The sequence below is a fragment of the Zosterops lateralis genome (assembly GCF_965231275.1).
Source record: "Zosterops lateralis genome assembly, chromosome: 2".
In the NCBI taxonomy this organism is placed as follows: Eukaryota; Metazoa; Chordata; class Aves; order Passeriformes; family Zosteropidae; genus Zosterops; species Zosterops lateralis.
The window spans coordinates 65,899,169-65,916,941 of NC_139763.1; the positions used below are offsets into that span (position 1 = coordinate 65,899,169).

General features: G+C 38.7%; 1 protein-coding gene across 1 annotated transcript in view; it reads right to left on the reverse strand.

The window, feature by feature from the left end:
• Positions 1 to 17,773, reverse strand: part of FREM2 (FRAS1 related extracellular matrix 2) — a 119,157-nt gene that overhangs the window by 63,554 nt on the left and 37,830 nt on the right. The gene's annotated exons all lie outside the window — the stretch shown is intronic.

The window sequence follows — 17,773 nt, forward strand, 5'->3', positions numbered from 1 at the left end:
TTTTTCTGCCAAGCTATTAACCATCCATTGCTGCCTCCAGCAATAAAGTAGACAAGAAATGTTCTGCTCTCAGTGCATTAGGGCAGCACATCATTGGACTAGATGACTTGAAAATGTTCCTTCCAACCCACACTAATCCATGATTCTATTATCAAATGCTATTCCCTCTGCTATGACCATCAGAAAGGGTATATCCTGTAAAACTGCCTTCATTTCATAAGGAAATCGCATAAGTGAAATGCCTAAGTAAACCCAGCACATAACACATGCCACTAGAAAGTTTCGAATTGACTTTAACAACGCATAGGATAACCTAATGACTAGAAAAGCTTTAAAATGTTTCAGCTTTATAAGTGTCTTTTAAGTATACTGAAATAGACCTCAATCGCTAAAACAACTTGCTGAACTCTGCAACCTCCTGCACTCTATCTGCCACTGTAACTCAATATATTTGCAGAACAGCCAAAATGAACCCCCTAAACCAGCCCCTAGTGATTAGGGACTAAAACAATGCTTTCTCTGAACTTCTCATGAGAAAACACACACTTCCCAGCATTATGGACTTAGCTTGCTCAGAGTATAATTGCTGGTATCCAATGAACTGCAGACAGTTTCCATCTTTCAGTAGTTTCTGTAAATCTTTTTTCTGTTTTATGTCTACCCCAAGAAACAAGTTGGAAGGGCCACATTTGCCAGGGCTCAGAATAAGCAAATGGCTGAAGTGATGTAGCAGAAGAAATATCTGAAGAATACCATGTAGCTGCTTTGTTACAAAAAGGAAGGAAGGGGAAGTGAGAGACAAGATATGAATGTCAAGGTTACCTAGTGCATATTAAATTTGAATACTCATAAAATTCAACTAAATGTCACTAAGGATGTCTCCAAGTGCAGTCTGGAGATTCATGCTGGGTTAATTTAAGGAATTCCCAATTCAAGTCTGTGTCCAGTTCTTCTGCAGGAGATTAACTGGGTTCTGATGAAGAGATTAACCTGATTTTAATTAACAAAATCTGTGCAAGCAAATATGCACTGAGTCTTCAGCCAATTAATTTCATAGCTTTAAATTAATTTCAGTATAAATCAGCTCTGTAGAAATTAGTTCACCAAGAGCCAGGATACTGTCACTCTGTTGGCTTTACCAAGAGACTGTGAATTTTCAAAGGAATGAGCAAAGTGGATAAAGAGCAACCCAATCTGAATCATCAAAAAAGATGCTGGAGCACTGTGTGTGTTTGAAAGCCTTTATGCATAAGTACTTTGTTTGTAACAGATTTCTAGGGAATCCAAAAGATCCACTTGCTGTTTTTGGAGTCTGTGACAAGAACTAGCACTGCAGGATGACCACTGGTTCTGAGGAGAAAAGAATCCATAGCAAATAAATTCAACATGTGCAGTGAATAATCATTCCAGGGAAAACACACTATGTATTTGCTCAGGTTCCAGAGCACAGAAACAAAATCAACTGGCTCCTGATCCACAAAAGGTGAAGACAAGAGATCAGCCTTAGAGATCCTTACAAGAGATCTTTCCTAGACAGGATTCATATCATCTAAAGTTATCCTATAAAAGATGTATGTTTAATTAAAGCTAGCCTTCCAGGCACAAGAAATGGAAAGAACTTCACTTTCAGGAATTGCAGGCACATCTTGTATGAACAGCTGGATCACCTTCTAAGAAGATTTAACCCACTCCATTGAATGTAGCGGGACTGTGCTCAACTCACCAGTTGATATGGCTACCTAACCGCAGTTAAGTCATCTTGACAAAAGAGAGTCCTGAGAAAATTCAAAAATACAACTGGTTCTGAACTTTAATATGGCAAACTTGTAAATTTAAACAATTAAAAAGTAATCTTTGGAATATTTGAACATGGCAACAAAAGAAATCTATTTGGTTTAGAAGAACTGTTCTGTTACTATAAAGTTATTTCCAACTAATTGGTATTTTGTGTAGTCACTAACTAACTTTGCATGAGAAAATTAATTTAAATTGCCTTGTATAACAGAGAAAACCCAAACATACCACTCAAGCTGTCATGTCTATCATTAAAAAATGCCCACATTACCTAAAGCACAGTACCTTTTTCCTAAAGATCCACACCCTGCACCTCCCTCTGAAGGAAAAAAACAACACCTGGATTATTTAAGGCTTCATATATGCATGGCCTGCAGCAACAAGTAAATTTATTAGATCTCTGACAACACATTCTTAAAATAAACTTAATAGTTTTCAGTCTCTGCTTACTAATTTGTTTTGTGGCGCCAGACAACTTCTCCCAGGAGGCTCCGCCTGAATTGAAACAAAGTTCATTTCCTCAGCCCACAGAATAACGGGTTTAGCTCAACCATCTTAGTTACTGTCACATGGGGGACTCTTCTTTTGGTTTATAAATTTAAAGTACATGTGTTAGCCCATAGGAAAACTACTCTCATTTAAAGCCTACTCAGATAAAGTGTTACATTTGAGGGTCATGGCACATCCTAAGCCCCAGTCAATATCTGAGTAATAACAGAAAAGTGTACTGCAACCTCACAAATGCAAGACATTACAATAGAACAGGAGTCAGGAAAAATGCAATTACAATCAAAATACTATCTCACTTCATATTTTACTATTTTAAGAAACTCTAATTATTCTAGGAAAAGAATAGACAATTTCCCTTTCATTTGATTACATTTTCATTTAGAACCCACTACTGCAAAGTCCTACATATGTGCCTAATATTTCAATGCTTGCAAAATCATTCTCAGGGTGCATGAGAGGGTATCATCTGAAACTGAGACCTCTAATTTTTCACAATGATTTTTAAATTGATTTTTTGTGTCAAATTGGCAAATTTTCCTTGAAGAAGAAGTAACTGAACTTTTCAACTTTTTTTTTTTCTAGCTGTTGAACACTGTCTTTGCAGAAAATTCCCCTCCATTTCAAATTTTACAGACTTAAGAGGAAAATGTATGCAAGAGGAACTAAAGAGGTTGTTATTATTTGGAAAACCTACTCTAAACAAGTTGAGATAGTGTTTCCATTTTATCAACTGGACTTGCTATAACTCACTGAGCATTGACACAAAAAGCATTCTTTTAACTCTGTGTCAAAGTGATTGAACTGTCTTTTGTTATTAAGAATTTACTTCCAGAGACTTGAATTCTGGTTCCTTTTCTGTTCTGGCAATACAACAAATAAAATGCCCAACTGACTAGAGGAGGAAAAATGTCAGGCAGATTAATTTAACATTTATTTTTAATTCATTTCAGAGTAAATGTACCAGGTAAATATTTAACTTTTAATATTATTTGACTAGAGAAACTCCTTTGTGGTGGCTTTCATTCTTTTTAAGCTATGTCAAACCTATAATCTTTTGCAGGTGACTTAGTCCTGCTCAGCAAGGGCAGATTAAAAAATAGAAAACATATAAAATTGTTGATATAAACAAGAACAGAAAAGGTTCCTTTTGAAGTCACTAACTGTGACTTGAGACAAGTCTTGCAGAGTAGTCAAAGATATTACTTCTGATGAGGAAAGAAATATTTTCTTAATAATGTGCTATTATTTTTATATCATGACAAAATTTTTAGTGCTACTTGAAGTCTATGCTAAGGGGCAGAACTGTATATTCCTATGGCAGTAACTGTAATACATTCTTGTATTATTTTATCTGAAATTCCTATGTTGTAGTCACAACGTATATTGCAAGAAGGGAAAAAAAACCTGGAAGAAGCCAAAGATTCCTTAAAAGATTCAAGGCAAGACATCCAAAATCTGTTTAAGTATTAAAAATATGTGTACAAAAATACTTCAGAAACAAAGCACTGTGAGTTTTCCAAGAGGGAAGCTCAAAAGACATAAAGCAGAAGGATAGGGAACAGAAGTGACTGTGAAATTGTGACTATCTTGATAGAATGTTGCTTCCAACACATAATTTCTTTCTCCCTCTTCTCTGCATAAAATCTTCACTTATAGTTTGAGATGAGTAGCAATTAAATTAAAATCAGCAGTAGAAAAATTGCATCTTTACAATCAAATTTGGTTTTATTAAACAAATGATTTTAACAACTTATGTATGTACGGGTCGCATTTTATTTGGCTTGAAAAGAGATTACTGTTTTAGCTATTTTAGTTGATTTGGCATCCCTCAAGCTTCTGAAAAATCCTTGATGAAGATTTCCACCACTGCTCTCCCACATGTATTGAGAAATTAAAATCCTTCAGCTTTTTCCCAAGGGTCAGGGAGGCAATGTTTTTCTCAAGTCAAGTCAAGTCTGGCTCCCACCAAATCTGCTGGCAATTGCAGAGGCAGGTGAAGGCCTGGGTATATCTCTGGTCTCAAGTTTACATTGCCTTAGAGTTCATACAGAAACGTGCAGAGGTGTGATCACAGCTTGCCAGTCAGCACAAATGTTTATTGCTTTTAAAGAAAGCTGTCTCCCACCCTTTCTTGAAAGAGAGCTGCACAGCGCTCACCTGTTTGGACATGACCTCAGCCTCCCACATGTCCCCTGCTGTAGCTGCTGAGGTTGCTGAGACACAAACCACGGCACTTCCCTGGGCTGCAGCGCTATGGGGGGCACTTGGGAAGTCACTGGGAAAACTCTTGCCTGCAGCAATCTGAACAAAGTTGATGACACAGTGCTGAGCTGTCATCACCTACCTCCCTCCTTTTGGCTGGGAGTGTTAAACTTGTTATTTTAAACTGATCTCATGGCTGTTCAAAATATTTATTTTCTTTCTCCTACTAAATGTGACGGTGCCCTTACTACCTGTTGGGATTTCTGCTTCCTGTAGGATGCAACAACATGACTGAGGTCCATGGAAGCCCATTCCAGGAATGCCACAGAAGCCCCATGGACCACAGGGCAATGAAGAATGGAGGATACAGCAGAGGTTGGAGAACAGGGCAGATGACAAAGCTCACTGGTTGGTCAGTGAGATTAACAGGACATCTCAGATGGAATCAGCCCAGGCAGCCCTATGGCTGCCTAAGTACAGATGGTTACAGAAACCCTTCTAGTCACTGACTGCCATAGAGGTACCTGTAAAAGCCTCTCCCCTGGATATCTTTTTAGAATACTCCTTTCTCTTCTTACCCTAATTCTGGAAGAAAATGGATGCCTTAAGTAGGAGGATTGATTAATAAGAGGTGCATAACTTACAGGATTTTTTTTCTGCTCTATAGGATCAGACAGGTGTGGATATGAATTAACAGCAGAAAATGAGATGGCAAAGGTATCAATCTTCATACAGACAACTGTTTAATATATAAAATGTCGCTTCTGGTCCTGTTTGACACCTCCAGAAAGATGTACAATTCAGCCCATCTGTGAAAGCTGAGTGACCAGTTGGTTGTTTGAAAGCAATACACTGCTGAACCTCCTGTGCAAAACAATCCATGCCACACATTGTAAAGAAAAATATGGCAGTAACTCCTTATTTAGAGATAGGTCTGAAAAGTTATGTGATCCATAATAAAGTTTCAATCATTCTAACTTTTGCACATTTAACTTTACTCATGTTCACACCCTTGCTAAATCAGATCCTTGACTGGTTTCTCTGTGTCAGAGAAGTTCTCCTGCTTTAACTCTACTGGTCAGTCCTATCATGTCACTTGGAAGGGTGGGCTCTAGCCTTAAGCTTTCCAAAGAAGTACCTGCTACATTGCCTATTTAAAAAAAAAAAAAAAAAAAAAAAAAAAAAAAAAAAAAAAAAAAATCACTTGTCTACTTGCTTTCTCCTTCACTGTTACTTATAAGGTTGCATTATGTACGGCTGAGATGGAGTTAATTTTCCCCATGGCAGCCCTCACAGTGGAATGGTGTGCCTTGCAGTGGTATTGATAACCAGTGTTTTTGGTTGCTGCTGAACAGTGCTGGCACAGCATCAGAACTGTCTCTCCAAAACTTTCCATCACCCTGCAGTAGATCATGGCAGGGGGCACAAATAAGACAGCTAATTCAAACTGACCAAAGGGATATTCTCACTAATCTCTGCCTACAAAAGCAGGGGCTTTTTGCTCGTCTCCAACTCCTATGGTGGAACATTCCAAAAACTGTTTAACAGATGAAACCAAATGGTTTTTGACTAAATGGAACGAAATGGAACTAGATGAACTTTAAGGTCCTTTCAAACCCAGAATCATTCTATGATTCTAAAACTGGGTGCTGTACTCCAAAGGAGGTCTCACAATCAGTTGGTTTTTTTATACACTTTAACTCAAATATCTCAAGAGATCATACTGTGACCTTGAAACATCTTTGTCCACACATATCTCTAATCCTTTGGACATGATTCTTACCTCATATTAATAAACTAATATATCTTTTAGATTTCTTAGCTGCTGAGACACAAGCAATACTTCTGTTCTTCACTTCTTCACATACTCCCTGAGTAAGTTCTTGAGAGGATAATGAGGGTAATACAGTCTAACATAACCATGGGAAAGCATTTTTCTTTCCATTTTCTAGTTAATGAGCAACTTTCAAGATAAGTTTGATAAAGGTCATTATGTGAAAGAACATTGGAGGGAAAAGTGTAATGAGTAAGTACTGTCTCAAAACCTACTTGTTCAATGCAGACACATTTGCTCTAGTATGTGCTTACATTAAGAGCCCTAGGTTGTAGCTCTTTTATTGAACAGGTATTTCAATCTACAGTCACCAAGACACGTTAATGTGCTTTTGCACATGAACATGGGGGCAAGACACAATATGTGCATCCTGTTAGAGTGACACAAACAGGCTCCAGTTGAGCAGGTACCTCTTCATGGCACAAAGGATAGTGCCACATGACTCAGCCCTGCCAGAGGCAAAGATTTACCAGATGGATGCTCTGCTGAGCCTCCTCAACCCTGCTGATTCCCGAGATGGTTCATTAAGCTCTGTCTTGAGTAGCTCGCTAAGGGACAATGTTGCTCCATAGACAGAAAATGTCCAGTTTTGTCTACAGTGAAATAAATGAGGGTAGATTTGATCTTGGGTTCTCAGTGTTTTTTGACAGTGCACTCTACAGGTTGTTGGACACATTTGTCTCTCTCTCTCCTATTCATGTATAGCCACAGAAACCATTTCCTTCCCAGTCTGCCATCACATGTCCTTCTTGGGTAAACACAGTAGCTGCTTACGTAGACATACAATACAGGCCAAGCCTTCCAACCTTGCTTCTTATGCTTTCCTTTAACATTATTCAACAACTAAAGATGTGCCAGCCATATCTGTCAGACAAATATCACAGCCACTTTTCACACCAGTCTCCTCAAAGGGCAGTGCTTTCTCTGAGTCACATTTTGATAAGCAGAACAGTTATTTAATTATATATATATATATATATATATATATATATATAAAATGATGATAATATTCCAGATTAACAGTTGAAATTTGATCATATCCCAATATGCTCTATACTCTATTTCAACTTTAAAGTAAACATGCATTCTCTTCTTATATTGTACAGTGCTGAGCGAACCTGGCTTTGTAATATCTAAATTTCTGCTTAAATCAAATCAAATTTGATGATAAAATATGCTCTGTCACTTAGTGTTCTTGAACACCCACTGGTTGCAAAAAAAAAAACAAAAACACAAAACCTACAAACAAAACCCCCCCACAAATCCATATTAATACAATTAACATACTGTGAATCATTCCTGTGAATTCCTGAATGCTCTCTGCAGTCTACTATTCAATATTGTGTACACTTTTTTTGTCTATGGTTGACACACAAATGAACCCCTATAAATAAAGTCAGCAGTAACCAAGTATTCTGTAGAATTTTGTAAAATGTCTCAAAGAATCATAATGTAGCATGACTGAAAGACAAGTAAGTGTGATATTATGCAGCAGATTGCTGCAGATCTGCTTGCAGCAGGAAGCCTCTGAAGAGGGATTTGATCAGGCTGAATTGATGTGCTGAGGCCAACTGAGTGAGATTCAGGTCCTGCACTTGGGTCACAACAGTCCCATGTTGCACTACAGGCTGGGGGCAGAGGGGCTGGAAAACTCAGCAGAAAAGGACCTGGGGGTGATGGTCAACAGCAGCTGAACGTGAGCCAGCTGTGCCCAGGTGGCCAAGAAAGCCAATGGCATCCTGGCCTCAGATCTATCAGAAATAGTGTGGCCAGCAGGACCAGGGCAGGGATTGTGCCCCTGTACTCAGCACTGGTGAGGCCACACCTCAAATCCTGTGTTCAGTTCTGGGCCTCTCACTACAGGAAAGATATTGAGGGGCTGGGGCATGTCCAGAGAAGGGAAACGGAGCTGTGGAAGGGTCCAGAGAGTAAATCATATAAGGAGTGTTTGAGGGAGCTGGGGGTTTAGCCTGGAGAAGGGACTCAGGGGTGACCTTATCACTCCCTACAACTGCCTGAAAGGAGGGTGTAGTAAGGTGGGGGTCGGTTTCTTCTTTCAACCAGTAGTGACAGGACAAAAGGAAATGGCCTCAAACTGTAGCAAGGGAGGTTCAGCTATGACAACAGGAAAAAAAATTTTCAGTGAAAGTGTGATCAGGTATAGGTTGCCTGAGGTGCTGGTGGAGTCACCACCCCTGGAGGTGTTCAAGAAATGACTGGACATGGTACTTAGTTGACATGGTAATGCTCAGTTGAAAGTTGGATTCTATAATCTTGGAGGTCTCTTCCAATCTTAATGATTCTGTGATTTTACAGTTCTATATTTGAATGAATACACAAAATGTTCTGACACTTAGTAGTTAAGAAATCAGCATTATTTGGGTCAATAATAGAACAGTGAAAACTTCCATTACTTTCCCATGAAAACTAAATAGTGTGTCAAGAAAATAGCTTAGAGTGCTTAGAGTTCTTTCAGAGACATACTCAACAAGGTATAAATCTCTTGACTTTAGTAAGTATAATATTTATATGTTCTAACCTATGCCAGAATATTATTATTAACACAGGAGAAGAAAAATTATAAACATGCATGTTTTAGAGAATACTATTTCTACAATTCCCACCATTCCTAATATTTCAGCACTATACTGTAAAACACCAGCAGTGAATTCAAGGCCAGCAGTCATTTCTATGGTTTGAATCTGCCCAACAGCCAGCGTGAAGTGCAATCATCATCAAACAATGTAGTATGAATATAAATTTATAAGTTAACATGAGTTAACAGTATCAGCTATCACCAATGTATTAAGGGTAATTTGTGTGAAATATAGAGAATATAATTCATGCTAAAGAATTTTACATCTGATATGCTCAAATTATTGACACCACATTTTTCAACCATGGAGATTTATATTTTTCATATAAGTTTTAAGAAGAATCCAAATTTCTTCTCAGCAACTATGTATCCTGTACTTTAACAATGTGCATTTCAACTGATGAACTTAATCCAGCTTTGTTTGTTAGATTAATAAAGAAAATTGAGATGCAATACTTTCACAGAATACTCTTTAATATGTTCCTACACTGCAAGTCTCTTTCTCTCTGAATATATATTCCAAAATAAACATATGAATATATAAAATTGTATTTGCATAAATAAGTACCTACAGATACACACACACAGACTTATGTAAAAATGAACTCAGTTAAACTTCATTGAGTACAGTGCCTTCATTCTGTATTCAAAATCAGTCTCATTCTTCAGCTTGTTGAAGTTGAAGCAAACAAAGCAACAACTGCTCATTAAAATAAAGACCTGGCCCACAGTTTTTATGCTTCTCTGCCATCACAGAATATGTAGCATCTGCTTACCAGTGATGTTCACTTCACATCACCTACATAAATGGGAATAAATGTGCTCACAGCACCGTACCCACAGAAATTTAACATTTTTTTAATGTTGAATTGAGGCATTGGGATTTATTTTTCATCTTACAGAGAATTCAAGTCTTCATTCAGGGCTGGAAGAACCTATGCAAATAGGCTGAGGATTAATTCTCTTTGGCTGTTTAAAATAAAACAGTAATATGGATAATAGCCTTAGAGTTATGGATAGTATTTTTCTGGATGAAGCAAAGTAAAATATCCTGCAGATCTCCAGAATAATTTTTTAATGCATTAATGGTTCCATTCTACCTGACTCAATCCCTGTAAAAATTCTACCACTCCAATCCTTGCAAAAAACAATTCCAAGAGCAATTCTTCATGAACCTAGTCCAGGCATGCAGCAGACTCTCACAGCACACAAAAGAGAAATCAGTTAATACATTTTCCCAAGACATATAACTAAAACTTCACATTCTGTCAGTAAACTGAGACTTAGCAGCCTGTTCCGAAGGGAAAAATTCATTCTTTGAAAACAACACAATAACATCAGGCATTCCCTCCTACCTTCAATACTGCAGTTTAAGTTATACTAACTCACTGACGTTTCTTCTCCAGTTAGTCAGGCTTTGACCTGCAGCCCATCAAGGCTTTGGCCTGGACACTACACTGGCTGTGGACACTGCTGGCTCCACACAGCCTGACTCACTAGAAATATCCCAGTAAGTAAAGACACTGTAAAGAGCAATGTTCTGGGAAAAAAAAAAAAAAAAAAAAAAAAAAAAAAAAAAAAAAACACCAAACAAAGGGCTATCCTGAGCAGAAAACTCTTTTTGATGTCTGTCTAATTCTTTTCTCTATTCTCTCCACTGAACTTCTATACTCGTGCTAGCCTTTACTGGAATAACGACACTTACATCTCACTAAGTATGATTATAACTGTGAGCTATATGTAGCTCATAGTTACAATCACAACTCAAATCCTTCCCCTTTTAGGAGTGATCCAGGCTGTGGACCTGCTGGTTCTAGTAACTTCAGTTCCTCCACTGTTCCTGCCAGCAGCAGCTGGAAGCCTTTGTCCACTTTCTCTCCAGAACTCTCTGTGTAGGGAGACATCACTGCACTGAATTACACTCATGCTATGTTAGACAGGGTTTTTTGAAAAGCATTTATTGAGATTTGTTTCACCTAACTTTGGATGAGGTAGATGTCTGCATCCTAAGACAGCTATCCTAAGCATCCATTATATCCAGGGAAGGCTAGTAAGTGGATTTGCATCCTACTGTTTAAGGATGGGTATTCAGGGACATTTGAGACCCTTTAAGGTATCTGAGACATCTGCAGACAGCTGGCAAATATAACATATGATTAACAGGAAACCCATGCCCTTTGGCAGGGTTGGACAGAGGTCAGGCAGGTTGGCTGGAGCCCTCACAGTATACTTGGCTCTATGCTGAGGGGAAGTGAAACATGCCCAACAGTGTCTGTAGAGCTATTCAGCTCATCATAAAGAAGACACTTGCATTGGCTGAATAGTTTTGTAATTCCAAACTGTACCATCTAATTTTTCATGGACCACAATGGGACCTTTGACAACTAGACACATTCAGAAACTTGCCTTTAGTCATCTAACTTCATCTGTCTTCAACCTAGCACAAACTACACATAAAAATTTCCTCAGAGAGGGGAGTATGCAGATTGAAAAACAAGCATGTTACTTGGCATCTGACTCTATTACTTGCAAGCCCAACCTCTTGGCACCATATCTTTGAGATGAATGTGTGGATGTTTGCCTGCATCAAACAGGCAGCCTGAAACAGCAGGGAAACAGGGTGGGACAGGAGCACATCTTAGGGCAGGACGAGTTCTGAGGGGAGACGGTATCCATTTAAGTGTTGGTCTCAGACTGGATTGAACTGACTGAAAATGCATCCCTGAGCCACAGCTTCCTGTATGCACCCAGCAAATGCAGACTAAGCACTGCCTGAGAAATCAAGGACTCCCTGTTCCCCCACAGGCCCTCAGCCCCAGCTCCTGCATTATCCCCTCCCTGGAGCTGGCACAAGTGGTTGTACGGCCATCTAAGGAACTGCTCTAGGGAAATGATCTCTAGTAGAACTAAATGCAGAAAGAAACAGTTTAATTTTCATCTGGGTGTTTTGTTTTCCCTGACCCAGAGTTCATGGCACAACAGTAACAGTGCTTGTGCCAGTGTAAGGGAGGCATCGGCCCAGTGATAAATACCAGGAGTGGAGAGAAAGTGGGACTGCTGTGCTTGGCAGCAGTGCTGTCTTTTGATGCTGGAAGCTGAATGTCATGTTGACATTCCGTGCTGGTATAAATCAGTGTTAGAATGTAAATCTGGCCCTTAACCTGAAAAGCCAGTTTTCCATGTTATTTCCACTACAAAACAACTTCATCCCTAAGTCTGATTCCTAACAGAGAATGAAACTAAGCAACACATGCTTTGATGGTGCCACAAATCACATCACAACATGAAAATGATTCCTGATAGAAACCAGGAGTTGTTGTGGCAACCATTCAAAGAGGTCATAAAAGTTCCTGCCTTACAGTGCCTCCCAAGGTTATTCCTACAGATGACCAGGCTTTCTGTTAAGGCCTATTTCCATCAGACTTACAGGCAGGACACTAATGTGACTGAAGGACAGAGCTTTCTAAAATATTGCAACTGCTCTTTTGATCATTTCTGAGGCACTACCTTGCATCTATCTGCTCACTAGCCACCCCCTTTAAAGGTAAGAAGTCACTCCACAAAATGAAAATTTGATGTCCTAACAGGAAAAACACATATTAAAAAAATCTAACCTTCTACAGAAATAAATTCTCTTAAACTTGTGCTTTATATACACACTGACAGATACCCACCTAAAACCACAAAAACATGCAGCTTATAAAGCATCCACCACAATGAATTTGAAAGTGAATGTAATTTAAAAATAATTTTAAAAAGAAACTAAATGGACAGAAGCCTGGTTTGTTTGACTCACTTGCGCTAACATGTTAAACTTGCAAATCTAGATAAGTATCAGGAAATTAAAAATATATTTTGTTTTCACAGACTTCATTATCTTGAGAAATGTGTTAAGGGAGTCACTTCTAAATGTATCCATAATTGCATCCTATTTACTAAACCATTCTACATCTTGAGTTCACAACAGAATAAAGGACAAGGAATACAGGTCTCATCTGAAAATCAAGATCTGTGTACTATTTCCCCTTTCAGCAATGCTTCAGTTGAGTGTCCCTTCCATATGTACTATATACACATGAAAACTATATATATACAGAGAGGGAGTTCTTACAAGTTTTTTACAAGAGGGACTTTTGATAGACAAGGAGGAATGGCTTTAAACTATAAACCAGTGGGCTTAGATGTGACATCATGAAGAAAATCTTTACTTGAGGGTAGTGAAACTGACACAGGTTGTTCAGAAAAGTAGTGGATGCTCCATCCCTGGAGGTGTTCAAGGCCAGGTTACACAGAGCTCTGAGCAGCCTGGTCTAGTGGAAGGTGTCCCTGCCCATGGCAGGGGCGGTTGGAACTGGACCTTTAGGGTTCCTTCTAACTCCAAAACATTCTAAAACTCTGTGGTTCTATGACTGGCTGTAATAATGTATCAAGAACAGGTTTATTCAGAAACAACTCGGATTGCTTTATGTTTGATGGCAAAAAGAAGGATTATGTCATGGGGAAAGGCTTTTATCATTAATTACAGAAAAAAAAAGGCTATACTTGTTTTTATCACTCTCTCATGGTCACAGTGATGTGAAGTATCTTTAACGTGTCCTTTAGTCAACAGAGAATGCTAAATGATAACCAAACACTCCCATTCATCTGACCAACAGAGACTTTAAAGGGTGTGTCCAGTCTTTTTGTTAAACAGTTTTTGATGACTTCACAGTGAACTTTGACTTATGTTTAAACCAAAAAACCACTCTTTCAAGGGGCTCATTATTCTGGGCTGACCATATTTAAAACACTGTTTTAAGCTCCAGTTCAACTGGCTAGTCAATACTCCTCAGGCATAATAGATTTTGTTTTTCTCATGAAGGTAAAGCCTGTCTGTGCAGGAAACACAGCTTGGGAGCTGGTCTGAGTTTGTGAAATTAACTCCCTTAGGAATAAAGCACAAATCTTCTAATTTGAGTCAGAGTATACACCTTTGATTTCTCTTTAACAAACATAATAATCATGTAACAAATACATTAAAAAACCTCCGAAACTAAGTGCTAGGTTACACTGCACACACAATTCTGCCCCAAGGAAAGGATGAAAGAAAGAACATTTTGTGACAGATGCTAATCATGTTTGCTCATGTACTACTGAAAGGTGTTTGGATACTATAGGAAGGGGTGGGGGGGAATGCAGTAAGAACTAATACAGAAGAGAACAGCCACACCATCAGTCATGTCCCAACACGTTCTTTAAGGCTGCTTCCCTCTCCCAGTGCAATGCTCTGTGCTTTATCAAGAACACACTCTCTTTGCCATCTCCACAGACTCATATCTTAAAAGAACCTGACATTTTTTTCCATCAGGCCAGAGTCTTAAACCTAAAAGCACTACAGTGAATCCTGTCAATGTTAACTATGATTTTCAACAAATAAAATTTTGGAATGTAAAGTAATATTGACAGTACAGGGAGCTATCAATAAACTCTGTCAATAAGATGCAGTTCTACAAATTTCTGCATATGCTATCAAGCAAATATGGTTTTCAAGCTTTATTTCCCAGTTCCCAACACATTTCTGAAGTTTTTTAGTTTATCCATTCTTATTTCAAGACAGCTGAATACCATATTGGACATCTTTTCAGATGTAAATCCTTTAATGCCCTTTCAATGGGTTTTCAAAACCATGTAATTTGTAGAATTTTCAGATATCCATTTCTATTTAATAGTAGATTATTAATCCTCTGCCAGAAAACTCCTGCTAAAATGCAGTCTTCATTCTCCACTCCAACCTGCCTTGTGCTGACAATTGCATGATTTTACCACAAGCAACATCTGTGTACTCCTTATCCAACTGCAGGCATAACATAGGGAAAGGAAAGAGACCAGCTGACCTTATTTGATTGATAAGTGAAAGTAAAGACAGCATGAAAACATTGTGTATCTTGCAAGATGGTCATGAAGCAGTTTCACAAATTGAACCAACTGACAATATGCTGGATGCTTTATTGTATCACATATGTTTTCATTTAACAAAGCCTCTGTCATGATTGACCTTGTAATCTTATCTTATTTCTTGAACTGACAGTTTCAATACCAATAACTTGCATTTTAGAGATTTGTTGGTGTTATTTTTACATTTAGGACTAAAGTCTTTACCAAACAGTCAATTCAGGCACCGAAAAAAACCCGTAAAATTTGCAAAACTTCAAAACGTCAAAATTGGTCTCTAGTAATAAAAATGAGGTTCCTGCAAAAAATAACAGAGAGACTATGACACAAGACATTTCATTTTATACTAGAATTAGCACGAGTAGGTTATTATCAGGCAGCCTGAAAGATTTGGAAGAAAGAGCACTATGAAAGCAATTTATAGCAAGTAACCAGTAAGTTTGTTTTATTGTGGCATTTGTACAAGCAGTACTCTCTATTACTATAAGGAGTTTCCCTTTGGAGCTGATACTTTCCTCCTTCCAGACTACTTTGCTTCCTTTTGCTAAATTGCCCTTAGTGCAACACCAGTCTTAGCCTGTTCTCAGATTGCCTCAGATAAGTAAAGTAGCACACAAGCAGTCATCTCACTGCTACGGACTGGATGCCCTTCAAGACCTCGTCCTCTCACAAAGGGAAGGACTGGCACTATGGAATAGAGGAATATGAAATGAAGATGGGGAGATGGTGCTTCCCACCTGTCCTCCCCAAAGCTGGCCAGACAAGCATTCATGCCAGAAAACTCTCAGAGGGACTTCTCTCTTTCTCCCTGGCAGCTCTCCATGAGCCCTGTTGCTTTCTGTGGGACTTCTCATGGACAAATTGCAATAAATAAAATGCTGCACACTCCAAGGAAAATTGAACTTAGATGCTATAGGCAGATTATAAATTACTAGACAGGTGGAAATTCCATAGCAGATGCAGCTATACATCCAAAGTCTAAAAGGATTCTTGAGTTCAAGTAAACTCATGTAAGAATCAATACAATTCCTATTTTATAAGGCTATGATGCAAAATGCAGAGCATTTAATGTTGCATCTTCATTTCTGGTTTCAGGGCACCAAATCACACTCCAGTATACATGTATTTATTGGACAGGAGCAGCTGGGAATCCTGAGAGATGAGCAAATGGCAAGCCAGAGATTTTGGTATCCAGTTAGTCTTGGATAGGGGCAATACTGTAAAACACTGCAGTGAGTGAGCATATGAAGAAGATTAGCTATACCACTGCAGCTGTTTAAATTGATATATTTAGTTTTAGGCTGCAGCCAGACATTCATTAAAGAAATTAATGAGATGGTATTAGAAGCCTATATACCTTGGCTACTTGTTTTTGCTCCTTTGCTGAAGGCTCCTTCTAGCAATATAAATCAACAGATCTTGCGAGCCTCTCTCATCTACTCCAGCACAAATTAACCAGCTTAACTTAAAGCCTCTTCATCAACAAGTGAATGTAACCGAGGTAAGCATTATGCTGAACCAGAGAAGGACAGAGTTCTGTTGTCTCCTCCCATCCTGTGAGGGATGCAGCCCCTAGCAGTGGTTTAGTAGTGAACAGCTGAAGGACAAGGACATCTTAAACCACCACAGCTGCTTCTGTGATGACTGTCTGAGAGGGCCTCAGTGTTAACTTACTGAGAGTCATACACAGGGCAGGTCATACATATGCCACCACAACCAGCATGCTTACAGATGTCAGAAGGAAAAGAATACTGTATTGATGTGATTTAGATGCCAAAGTGCTGACAACTAATGCAATTTATGGTTATGGAAACCAGACATCAATGCAGGCTGGCTTTGGGGCCGATGGAAAACCTGGATTGTTGTGAAGGAACAGCTAGAGACCAGAAGGCTACCTCTTGGTTCTATTGTGTTTGGATTATTGCAAGATCGGTATATTTAGGCAATTCCTTCTTAAAACAATTAGCTTGATTATGAGGACTGGGAATATATTATTAAAATTATAATTGAGGAAAGGATTTTTTTTAATCGTTCTTTTCCTCTCATAAAGTCAGTGGTAAATTTGCTATTATTACTCAGGAAAGACAGAATAAGATTAACACTGGACATTTTTTCAGATCATACCCTTCCATTCTGGAACATAGTATACAGGCAAGATTCTGCAGCTGTAGGTGTAAATATATCTATGATCTTATCTATAAGACACTAGTGAGCCCTTATGTTAGTGATTTTACTGTCAGTGCTATTTCCTAATTCCCACAGGCATCACTGTTACTTTCCTCTACTGAAAAAAAAGTCTTTTAAACTTCTCACACACTACCAGCAGAGCTCAAGGAGACTCAGTTTTTTGGAAAGGTGTCTCAGCTACCAGCACTTCCTCTGTAGATGACTTATACTTTGAAGCCCTTTGTTAGCCCCCACCTGCTGCCAGCCAGAAAATACACTCAAGTGCTGCAATGAGGTTTCTGCCAGTCGTGAGCTGGCAAGTGTGTGCAGGATTAGGGAAGGGTGCTGCATAGCTCCTGGACATAGACACTCAGTCTTGTGATGACATCTACTGGCTAACCTCAAAGACACTAACCCACCTGTAGGGAAGTTCATTTCAACATTTTCCATTCTTGAACATTTTAGCTACATGAACTATCCTTAGAAAGGCCAGGTAAAAATCAAAAGGAAAACAAGGACTTATCAAGAACTCCTTATCTCTGCTGTTGATGCCTATTCTAACTGCATATCTTACCTTCTCCCATAGAAGAGAAATGCAAAATAGACATGTGATTATATGTATTTGGAATGTTTTGTAGGTACAAATCTTCCCTTACTGTAACAGTTTTTCAGCTTTGCTGGTTTTCAGTCTTACCTTTTTCCCTTCTGTGGTTTGCCCCCTTTTTAGGGGCAAAAAGGAC